We start from the raw sequence: 12,325 nt of genomic DNA, 5'->3' as shown, positions 1-12,325 counted from the left end.
TTTCATACTATGTTAATTTGTAAATATTTTTGTAACAATTATACAATTTTTTTGTTAAGTAGAAAGCAGAATCCTAAATCCCTGACCTTCCAGCCTGGCGAATGTGAAGATCTCTAACAAGTTGTATTTGTTGCAAATTATGCCCTAGCAATTTAAGAGTTTAGAACACTGGTGTTCCAGAAGTCTAGACAGGCATTGCTCTCTTCCTGTTACTTTCCTTTCCAGTGGGTCTCTACAAGAAATCGTCATTGATATTTATAAACTAGGGTCCCAGGACTTCAGAGGGCAGCACTTTTCTCAAATCTTTTTAAAACAAATGCTTATCTGAGGGAAATTTCCTGTTTTTTAATTCAATCCAATTAGAACTAAACCAGGACTCAATTAATTAGTAGGCTGAAAAGACCTTATTCCTCTCTTTGACAATCAAAAATAACACAAGAAATAGTGATATTAAGAACCCACAATAAGGGCTAATTTGACAGTGTCCCTTAAAGGCAACCGGCTGGTCATTTCTTCTGAAGTATGCTGTCAGTATCACGTGAGGCCATTCATTTTTCTGCTCAGTGGAGCACGAGTATTTGAACAGAAGCTTTGCCATTTTATTTTTCTCTTCAACAAATTGCATTTGGTTTTGTGCAGTCCTTATTTTGTTTACCACCTTTCCAAACAATTTTTTTAATGTTTAGTGCATTTTCTCTTTCTCACAAGGCAGAGTTTTTCCAAATCGGTGCCTCTAGTCACTTTCTTCATTAAATGTGTCTCTTGCTATATATTATGGGGCCAGTTACCACACTGCATTTTGTATTACATAAAGTAGTGCTTCTACCTACTACAAACTGCATTTTCTGATAAGTGTAGTACTACAGTAGTAGTACTCACATACTGCAAAATGCTATTCACTAACCTACCTATGGAGGCATGTGCCACTCTTATTTTTTGTACTGGACATGTAGATCCTCATTTTAGTTGTAAATATGGAAGGGAGAGAGGGAGTGGCTAAAAATGTGGAACACTGGGGATCTGTTTAGAGAAGAGTGTTGGGAAGGGGTTTAGGAAGGGCCTATTCCAGTTAAGAAGCCAGTGGATATTCCATTAACCACTTTACCCTTGATCACGATGGACAGGCTGACACTGCTCCTGGGGCGGGTAAAGTCGGGCTCCCAGGCTGACCCATGTCCACCAGAAGTGTTCAAACTGGCAATGCCGGGTATAGAGGAAGAGGTTCTGACTCTCCTTACGTATCTTTACAACTAGGACAAGTTCTGTTGGCCTTTAAGGAGGCCCGGTTGATTCCACTGCTAAAAAAAACGGGGGCTGATGTGAAATGCTTGAAAAACTTCAGGCCAATTTCCCAAATACCATTCCTGGCCAAAGTAGTAGAGCAACATGTACTTTCTGTTCTCACTGACCATTTGGAGAGGAATGCCTTGTTGGAACCGAATCAGGCTGGGTTTCGTGCTAATCATAGCATGGAGCTAGTGATGCTGTCTATTCTGGATGAGCTGAGGAATAGGGCGGATAGGAAAATTCCAGGTGCCCTGGTGCTGCTGAACCTCTCCGCGGCATTTGATACCGTGTGTCATAAACAACTTTTGGCGCGGTTGAGGGACTTCGGCATTCAGGGTACAGCACATGCCTGGTTCGCTTCATTTTTGCAAGGGAGGACGCAGAGTGTACAGCTCGGAGATTTGTTCTCCACTACAACATCGATTACCTGTGGAGTGCCGCAGGGGTCCGCCCTCTCACCCCTCTTATTTAATATTTATTAACAGCCTCTGATCTCACTGCTTAATCAGATGGATTGCCAGGTGTATAATTACGCGGACGACACCCAAATCGTCATCCAAATGGAGGACTAGCCAGGGGCGTTTGTGAGATTACAAAATATTCTTAAGCACACAGCCAATTGGATGTCCATGAATTCGCTAAAAATCAATCCTGATAAGACCCAATTACTATCGCCGGCAACCCCTGGAATGAGAACTAGGGTTCTCTTCCAGGGGATCCTCATCAATAGTCATAAGCATTATAATATTCCCGCCCATGCGCGGGACCCCGGAAACAATATATTATATGTGCCCCACATATACATATACATATATATATAAATATATATATATAAAAATAAGCAATTGCAGCCAAATAAAACTGTAGAGCTGGAATATGCTGTGAAGAATTTCCACCATACATTTGTATTAGCATTAGAAACATGAGAAACAACACCAATGCTTGTTTAGAAACTGTTTTAATGCTTAGAAAGCAGTAGAAATTCTTCTAACACACTGTAAGCATATACAGCTCCCAGGCTGCATTGCAAATACCCAGTCTAAAAAGACTGAAAAGCTAACCTGTAGCTGCATGTCCTAGAACTGACGCTGTGCCTTTAAGGCACCTCTGCCCCTAGCTTCCCATCATGCCTCAGGGGTTACAGTTAGGTCAGTTGTTCTTTCCGGCTCCTTCAGGAAGGACCCTGGATACACAGCTCCACATTTTCTCTGCCTTTTTTCAGTCAGAAAATCTTCAAAAGAACAATTTTTTGATTTACTTTGACTTTTAACATCAGGGTCAAGTAAATAACTGCTTAGCAGTCGATTTTTTGTGAGGTTTTCCTGTCAGGATGCCCTCATTATTTGATGATTGCCCTTCTTGTGGCCACAAGAAGGCAAAAACAGACTCTCATAAGGTCTGTATTTTATGCTTGCCAGAGGATCATGATCCTAAAGACTGTTCACATTGTCAAAATCTGTCTGACAGAACTCTTAAAGACAGAGAGAGGAACAGGCTCTATGGTCTGGCCCAGAGATCCATGAGGGGAAGATCTACTGAGAGGAAGAGTTCAAAGAGACCCAGAACTCCAAAGGCAAGTCAGAGCGTCCATCAACCTCAGCACCGGGCTCGGCGCTGAAAAAACAACATCTGATGGACAGTTCGAAAGAAAAGGCTCCGTCGACGTCGGGACCGGCGTCGATGAGGAAATCGTCGTCGAAAAGAAGTTCACCGACGTCGAAGAAAGCTCCGCCGTCGTCAACTAGGCGACGATCGGCGTCGAGAGAAGCCACGAGATCTCCGTCGACGAGAAGATCGGCGTCAAGACGTAAGTCAACTCCGCCGCCGTCAACCAGGCGACGGTCGGCGTCGAGAGACAGAACACACTCGCCGTCGTCTCAACGTCGACAGGCTTCGAAGAGTGTGACACCTCCGCCGACGTCTCCACGGAGGCGCTCGGCGTCGAGGAACAAGAGCCCCCTCTGACGATCGTCGTCGAGGAAGGGATCATCGTCGAAGGCGTGTCGGCGCTCGACGTCGAGGATGTCCGATCCTCCGCCGTCGCCACATGCTAGGTCGACATCAAGGGCATCGTCGACGACAGGACACCGTCGATTGCCATCTCCGTCGCCGACAGACCAACGTCGGTCGACGTCCAAAGCTCCCTCGACGGCAGGGCAACGCCGTTCGACGTCGAGACCTCCGTCGACGGCAGGGCAACGCCGTTCGACGTCAAGAACTCCGTCGACGGCAGGCAACACCGTTCGATGTCGAGACCTCCGTCGAAGGCAGGGCAACGCCGTTCGACGTCGAGGGAGAAGACTCCGTCATCGGCTCGACATCGCAGGTCGACGTCGAGAGAACACGGGTCGTCGTCGAGGCGTTCGACGTCGAAGGTTATCACTCCGTCGACGCCGCAGAGGCGTTCAACGTCAAGGGAAAGACTTTTGAGACGTCTTCCAACACCGGTGAGACGAAAATCCCCTTCAGTGCCTTCAACTATTTTGGTGACGCAATCGGCTTCTCACCATTCCTCCTCAAGTACCTCTAACTCATCGAGGTCCTCTTCCAGGAGTAGAAGTCCGTTGCCCCAGCGAAAGACAACACTCTCGCCAAGATGGAATGCTCCGTTGAGCAAGTGGAAGGATTCTAGAGCGACGGAGAGGCTGCAAAGATATGTAAGCCCACTCCACAGGTCACCTCTTCAGAGACTGATAGAAGAGGCAGACAGACAGAGTCCTATCAGGCACCGATCACGCTCTAGGGAGAGGAGAGCGGAAAGGTTGCATACCCTCAGGGTCTCCCGATCACCACGGAGGGAGCATCCCAGGTCTCGAACACCGAGAAGGGAGGTACGAACTGAGAGATCGAGATCTCCACGACGGGAGCATCAGAGAGAATCACGTTCTCCTCGAAGGGAAGATCGACCGAGAAGATCGCCAGTGAGGAAGGAAAAATCTCACCACAGGAGAAGGAGAACGCCATCATCCTCCTCCTCATCTTCTTCGAGATCTTCTGAAGGGGATTACTCCCCAACGCTGGCAGCCAGCCCTCGCTCCAGAGCTTCCCCGCTTGACGACGTCAACACATCTGGACGTTTTACAAAGGGGCGCTCACAATTTTCAAATAGAAATGGCTGTTCCAGAAGTTTCCACTACTGTGATTTTTGAGACCCTTCGTCACAAATCATATTCACGGCCTTTGCTCCCATTGGTTCCAGGGATAATGGACCCAATCAAAGAGGTTTTCCTCACGCCAGCAGCGATCAGGGCGGTACCGGCACGTATCCAGAAAAAGTATAGGCCGGCCGACTCAGATCCAATCTTTGTTAAAAGAGAGCCTGCGGCGGACTCAGTTATAGTAGCCTCAGCTAAGAAGAATCACACAGTCGCTCCTTCTTCAGTTCCACCTGACAAGGACAGCAAGACCCAAGATTCTTGGGGACGCAGAGTGTGCAGCACAGCAGCTTCATCCCTGAAAGTCTCTAGTGCATCAGCACTTCTCGGCAGGTACGATAGAGCTCTATGGGACTCCATGGAATGATTCAAAGAGAAATTGCCCAAGGAGGACCAGAAGGACTTTGAGGAAACAGTGACGGAGGGCTGTTTGGTGGCGAACCAAATGATTAGTTCATCTGCAGATAACGCCCTTCTAGCAGGACATGCCTACTCACATGGGGTATGTGCGAGGAGATCTTCTTGGTTGCGTTTAACTGGTCTCAAACCAGATGCCCAGCAACGCATCCTCAATCTGCCCTTCTCAGGATCTTCACTCTTCGGGGAACATGCCGATCAGGAAATGACCCGCATGAAAACAGAATTGGACACAGTGAAGGCGGTTGGTCTGGAGCAGAAGAAAGAGCCGTTCAAGCGACGCTTCAAGACCAACAAGAACCGGGGAGGCCAACAGAGGGTTCAAACCCCTCAATGGTCTCAGAACAAGCCACAAGGGAAGACGCAATACAGAGGAGGAAAATCGGGCAGAGGCAGAGGCGGACATCATCAGTCCTCTACCACGCCTAGAGGAGGCAAAGCCTGAGCAGTGGCTTCCTCTGGCGCCGTTACCCACTCCAGTGGGAGGAAGTGCTTCGCAACACCTGGCAGAGTGGGTCAGCATCACAAAAGATCAGTGGGTGCTGAATATACTGCGCAATGGATATGCGCTAAGTTTCCGGAAGAGACCACAACCGATTCCTCCAAAAAAGACTCGCTCGTACCATCTAAACCTCCTCAAAAGGGAGGTGAGCGTCCTCTTAAAGAAAAACGCAATCGAAGAGGTACCCCCATCCCAAAGGGGGAGAGGAGTGTACTCAAGGTATTTTCTAGTCCCCAAAAGAGACCAAGAGGACAAGTTCAGACCGATATTGGATCTTCGAACCCTCAACAAGGTGGTGGTCAAAGAGAAGTTTTGCATGCTGGCACTTCATCAGATATGTCCTCATCTACAAATTGGAGATTGGATGTGTTCGGTGGATTTACAGGACGCGTACTTCCACATTCCTATAACACCAGGTCATTGGAAGTACTTGAGGTTTCTGGTAGGGAACAAGCATTACCAGTACAAAGTGCTTCCCTTCGGACTAAAATCCGCACCAAGGGTGTTCACCAAGTGCATGGCAGTGGTAGCGGCATGTCTGCACAAAAAAGGTCTCTTTGTGTACCCATATCTAGACGACTGGCTCCTGAAGAGTCCGTCCCCTCGTCAAGCCACCAAAGACTGTCATCTGTGTCTTCAACAACTACACAGGCTTGGGCTCCACGTGAACACAGAAAAGTCGGTCCTGCATCCCACACAAACTATCCACTATCTGGGAGCAGTTCTAGACACAAATTTAGGAAGAGCGTTTCCTTCGCAGGAGAGACTATCTTCCATGGGGCAGAAATGCAGAAAGTTACTTCAGTTTCCTCGTCCAAAGGTGCGAGAAGAGGCGTCTCTACTGGGCTCCATGGCGTCCTGCATCTTCCTAATTCCAAACGCCAGGTTGAGGATGCGACCTCTACAAGAGTCTGTGGAAGATCAGTGGGACCAAGCGACTGGAGATTGGGAGGATCGAATCATCCTATCTCAAGCAGCACTGACCTCAATACAGTGGTGGACTCGCCCTCGGAATGTCTTGCAGGGAGTCCCTTTTCAGCAACCTCTTCCTTCGCTGTCTGTGGTAACGGACGCATCTCTGGAAGGTTGGGGTGCTCACATGGGTCATCTTCAGATTCAGGGTCGCTGGTCGACCAACCTTCAGACCTACCACATCAACATGCTGGAACTTCGAGCAGTTCATCTGGCGCTCAAAGCGTTCCTCCCAGCAATCACAACGGACAAAATCCTGGTTCAGACGGACAACACTACAACTATGTTCTATCTGAACAAGCAGGGAGGAACTCGATCTCGCCCTCTGTCTCAGGAGGCCCAGACAATCTGGCACTGGCTTCTGGCTCGGGGACTGTCGGTGGTGGCAGTACACCTTCCAGGCGAGCTAAACACAAAAGCGGACGCACTCAGCAGGCACTTCGAAGATCAGCCAGACTGGGTGCTAAACGACGAAGTAGTCGAAGAACTCTTCCGTTGCTGGGGTCGTCCAGACATAGATTTATTCGCGGACGACGAAAACGCCAAATGCCACGCCTTCGCGTCCAGGTTCCACCGGCCAGGGACACAAGGGAACGCTCTCCTGCTGGAGTGGACAGGAATGTTCGCCTATGCGTTTCCTCCTCTGGCACTGATTCCGAAGGTGGTGGCCAAGCTCATCAGATCGAGCATGGACATGATCCTAGTTGCTCCGGATTGGCCGCAACAATGGTGGTATCCAGACCTGTTACATCTGTCGCTGTGTCCACACAGACGTCTGCCGTGCAGGCCAGACCTGTTGAGAAAAATGAACGGGAGGATCCTGCATCCCAACCTCCCGTCGCTGAACCTGACTGCATGGCTCCTGAGGTCTTGCAATACGGACACTTAAATCTGCCTCCAGAATGTATGAATATTTTAAGAGAGGCAAAGAGACCTTCCACAAGGGCGTCTTATGCGTTCAAGTGGAAAAGATTTTTCATTTGGTGTAAGGACCATGGCTTTGATGCCACCAAAGGGCAAGAAGAGGTAGTCCTCCCATACCTCCTTTACTTAGCGACATCAGGGTTGAAATACGCTTCTATTAGGGTTCACCTATCTGCCATAGTAGCGTACAGAAAATCACCGACACAAACATCGTTTTTTCAGGTCCCAGTGGTTAAGGATTTCCTTCAGGGATTGAAGAAGGTCTATCCCCCTGTGAGAAATCCTTCTCCTCCCTGGGAGTTGAACCTGGTTCTCTCCAGGCTGATGTCTACACCGTTTGAGCCTATACACAAGGCCTCCTTACAGCATCTCACTTGGAAGGCAGCTTTCTTGGTGGCAATAACCTCTGCGCGCAGGGTTAGCGAGATTCAAGCACTCTGCACCAAGGAACCTTACACTGTGTTTCACCACAACAGAGTGGTAATGAGGGCTCACCCATCTTTCCTTCCAAAAGTGGTATCGGATTTTCATATAAACCAAACGATTACCCTTCCTTCGTTCTTTCCTAACCCATCGACCCCAGCTGAGAGGTCGTTGCACTCGTTGGATCTTAAACGGGTGCTAAAGTTTTACCTAGAAAGAACGAAGGGCACCAGAAAGACAGACCAACTCTTTGTCAATTATGGTTCAATGAGGACCGGGTTTGCAGCAGCCAAAAGGTCCATCTCCAGATGGATTGTCTCATGTATCAAACTAGCATACCAGCTGGCTGGCAAACCTTTGTTACAATCACCCAAAGCTCATTCCACTAGAGGGAAGGTGTAGGAGAGTAGGGTCTGCAATCCCATGATCACCCAGATTTTTTTTGCTTTTGTTTCACTGGTTTACGACTTCCTCTGGCCGTGGGCCTGCCAATCAGACCCACAGCCTGGCTGTTCTCTTTCTAAATTACGACATGTACCCTAGGTGCATTTACCAATTGGTACTGGGCCACCTTATCAGACCCCGTAACGCAGGGCATGGGTGTACCCAGGGCCGCCAGGGGCTGCAGCATGTATTATGCCACCCCTGGCTGGCCTCCTAAATTTGACACAACTGGCTGCATGACAGCTGGGGCATAGCCGTGTAACCACCCTTTGCTTTAGGTATAGTAGCCCTATATCTAACCATACAATGGACGCCCGAGTTCCTATCAGTCACTCCTATGGCAGGCCTTGACAATCCTGAAGGCAGAGTGCGTGGGCTCGTGTGAACTAGGTTCTGGCCCGAGCCGAGCCCGGTTGCAGCTTGCGGAACAAAGACCCAATGGCTGGTCCATGATAACGCGTACCACATCGGTAACTTCGGTGTCGCGTTATCAAGACATGTCGAGTAAGGTGTCATACGAATCGGGATGCTGCCCCCTCACCAATTCTGGCGACGAGGTTAGCATTCCGCCCTTCTAGAGGGACACGACATGTACGTAACTGTGAACCCCGGTTAAAGTTAACTAAAGCCTCAGCTCCACAAAATGGATGCTGCCACCACAGACACGAGTCTGACCTCCTGCTGCTGGGAGTCCTTCCAGCGAGGAGCGCTTGGACAAAGGGTTTCCTGTCAAGAGCGGTGTTCGCACCGTCCCAGACAGGGTTTGTGTATTCTGGGTAGGTAGGGCTTTTGCGAGAAGGTGACTGCGGAGTGGCACCCCGGTGCTCACTACGCATCTGCCGGTTAGAACCAGTTCCAGGGGCGCCAGCCCTGGCCTGGGGAAAGTCCGGCAGGGGAGAGGGGTGTAACTACCCCCCTTCCTGGTCCCACCCTTAGGGCTGGACCTAGTCATGTACCCACCCCTTTCTTTAGGATAAAGGCCGGAGCGGGGACCCTTCCAAATTAGATCATCTTTGAATCAAGAACTACTTTCTACGAAAGGACATTCGAGACTCTTCTCAAGATTTCTCCCTTGTGACTAAGGAGTAGTCACCCTGCATCAGCGGGCACCATCTAAGAACTCTGCGGTTTGCTGCAAGTCCCTCCTCAAGGAATCCGACGACCCAGCTCGACGAGAACCGGCTTCCCTGGCACCTCTGACCTCTACCCCCGTCATCAGCTCAGCTGTGATCTGTGGGTGCGACGAGACCTCGAGGGACCGGCCATCATCAAAACCTGCACGCTCTTAACCGGCACGACCATCGAAGTAATTCCCTGGTGAGTGCTCTGGGGTCCGAGAAGCCCCGACCCTGAGCCGCTCCAGCACCGAAGTGCAGTCTCCCAGCATCTCCACGATCTGCGTGGGGCCCTTCTGCTCGCTGCTCAACACGTTGTCCGGTCACTAGCCGCTGGCTTGTGCCCTCCTGTGACGACATCCGACAACCAACGCTGCTGGTCTGGTTGCTCCAGACTGGCCTTCGCTTCTATCTTTGAGAGAAGCACCCCGGACCCTCCTGGTCCCCTCAAGACGCCATTTTAGGCCCACCACGTGGCCCTGAAATCTGCCAAGGCTTGTTGCCCCAATCCTGGGCCCAGCGACGCCGACAGCATCATCCTTCGTGGGACAGCTCGCACCTCCATCCGGGTCGCCGACAACGCCTCCTGGTCCGTGAGACTGCAGAGCCTAGCGTCGCCCACTCACCTAGTCGCGGTGACGGCCAACCGGTGCCTTCCTGGTACCCTCTGACTACTGGCTAGTAGTACGAACTTGGTCCCCTCTGCTTTCAGGTGTCAACGATCTCTGATCCAGGCTTGGATCTCTACGAACTATTCATCACTGGTCGCCGGCCAGCAACTCCTTTTCTTCCGGCTCCTGGCTCGTCAGCGAAGACCCCGACGCCTGTAAGACTTGTGCAGCCGCAGCCCTCGTGGCTAGGTAACTCGGCATTTCGGTGCCTGCATAGCCTCTTTACTCTAGGGTCCTGAGCCCCTCGCTTCCGACTTGCCTTATCGGGTCCGCCCGAGACCTCTAAACTTTCCGTGTCCTCGGACACTTGTTTTAATTGTGCACTTGAAGTATTTTCCTAAGAGATTTGGTTTGTGCTTAGTACCCTGTCCTCATAAAGAGTCCAGGGCTGTTGTGAATCTTAATAAATATCCTGTTTATTTTCATAACACTTGTGTGGTGTCCTTTCACTGGGTGTTCAAGGGGTACATGTGTGGTAAACAGCTGGCTTAACGCGCCCTCTAGAGTCTTTAGCCTTAGACTGCTCGTATCCACGCTACTAGGATAGCTGGTCTATAGGTTGACTTACAACCAATCATCATAAGGGTCGTTTGGAACGATACATAGCGGTCGCTAGAATAGCGAACGCTGCATATCGGGCCAACTTCTCACAGAAGGCAGCCACAGTAGCATTTTTACATGACATTCCTATGTCAGAAATATGCAAGGCTGCGACATGGAAATCAGTCCATACCTTTACAAGGCATTATTGCCTAGAGTCTGATTCCAGAGCGGATTCTCAAGTAGGGCAAGCCTCCTTGAGAAACCTATTTGGGTAGAATATGGCCTGTTTTTGGGCCTATGACTATGAATGTTATCTGTTGATTCCTTTGCCCGCAGGGATGAGGTGAGGCTCGCTGCTCTATTCTAATGCTTATGACTATTGATGAGGATCCCCTGGAAGAGAAGGATTAGTTACTTACCTGTAATCCTAGTTCTCTTCCAGGGGTGTCCTCATCAAAGTCATAAGCAACCCTCCCGCCTCCCCGGGCAAAGGACTTTGTTTATTAAGTAGGAGATGTTTTAACCTGTTATTACCATGGTTTGGTTTTCAGTCTCCGAAAAGAACAACTGACCTAACTGTAACCCCTGAGGCATGATGGGAAGCTAGGGGCAGAGGTGCCTTAAAGGCACAGCGTCAGTTCTAGTACATGCAGCTACAGGTTAGCTTTTCAGTCTTTTTAGACTGGGTATTTGCAATGCAGCCTGGGAGCTGTATATGCTTACAGTGTGTTAGAAGAATTTCTACTGCTTTCTAAGCATTAAAACAGTTTCTAAACAAGCATTGGTGGTGTTTCTCATGTTTCTAATGCTAATACAAATGTATGGTGGAAATTCTTCACAGCATATTCCAGCTCTACTGTTTTATTTGGCTGCAATTGCTTATTTTTATATATATATATTTATATATATATGTATATGTGGGGCACATATAATATATTGTTTCCGGGGTCCCGCGCATGGACGGGAATATTCTAATGCTTATGACTGATGAGGATACCCCTGGAAGAGAACTAGGATTACAGGTAAGTAACTAATCCACACCCCCAGTACCAGCGGCGGCAGTAAAAAGCTTGGGCATCCATGTGGATGGCAAATTATCCATGCAGAAACAAGTCATGGCGGTGGTGGGAACCTGTGTTGGCCTACTCCGACAACTAAGGAAAATCTCTTCGCTATTGTCCTTCTCAACTCTGAGGCGTGCGGTCACAGCTATGATTCTAGCGAGGCTGGATTATGGCAATTCGCTATATATAGGCCTGCCTCAAAAACTTCTGGACAAGTTGCAAGTTGTCATGAATGACGCTGAAAGGCTCATCTTTAGGAAATCGAGGAATACGCATGCATCCCCCCTCATGCGTGAGCTGCACTGGTTGCCAGTGAAGCAGAGGGTATTGTTCAAAGGGCTCTGCATTGCACATAAATCTTTGTATGGAAAGGCGCCAGGGTATCTGAAGGCCCGCCTGACTTCCTATAGGCCTGGGAGGATGCTAAGATCGTCTGAAGCGACTCTCCTCTCCTCTCCCAACCACGTTTCAGCAACCTGGAATAAGCTACCAGTGGAACTAAGGAAAGAAACCAACCTGCTGTGCTTCCGGAAGAAGTTAAAAACTGTGCTTTTCCAACAAGCCTGATGGGGCTATAAATTCCCGAATGACCCTCTGAATACTTGTTGTGCGTACCTGACAAAGCGCTTAGAGACCCCTGGGTTATAACGCGCTATATAAACCGAAATAAATAAATAAATAAATGAAAATACAAGCGCACACCCACTAAAGAATAATGCCATTGCTATTTACAAATGAAACTTCTAAATGTATACATGTGCCAACTTGCTAACTGGGGCAGATCCGGAGAGAGCTACCCCCAGTCAAT

General features: G+C 49.3%; 1 protein-coding gene across 1 annotated transcript in view; it reads left to right on the top strand.

The window, feature by feature from the left end:
* SYCP2 (synaptonemal complex protein 2) overlaps window positions 1-12,325 on the top strand; it is a 3,993,018-nt gene that overhangs the window by 311,365 nt on the left and 3,669,328 nt on the right. The gene's annotated exons all lie outside the window — the stretch shown is intronic.

The sequence above is a fragment of the Lissotriton vulgaris genome, chromosome 7 (genome assembly GCF_964263255.1).
Source record: "Lissotriton vulgaris chromosome 7, aLisVul1.2, whole genome shotgun sequence".
NCBI classification, from domain to species: Eukaryota; Metazoa; Chordata; class Amphibia; order Caudata; family Salamandridae; genus Lissotriton; species Lissotriton vulgaris.
This window is presented reverse-complemented; position numbering and strand designations above follow the sequence as displayed.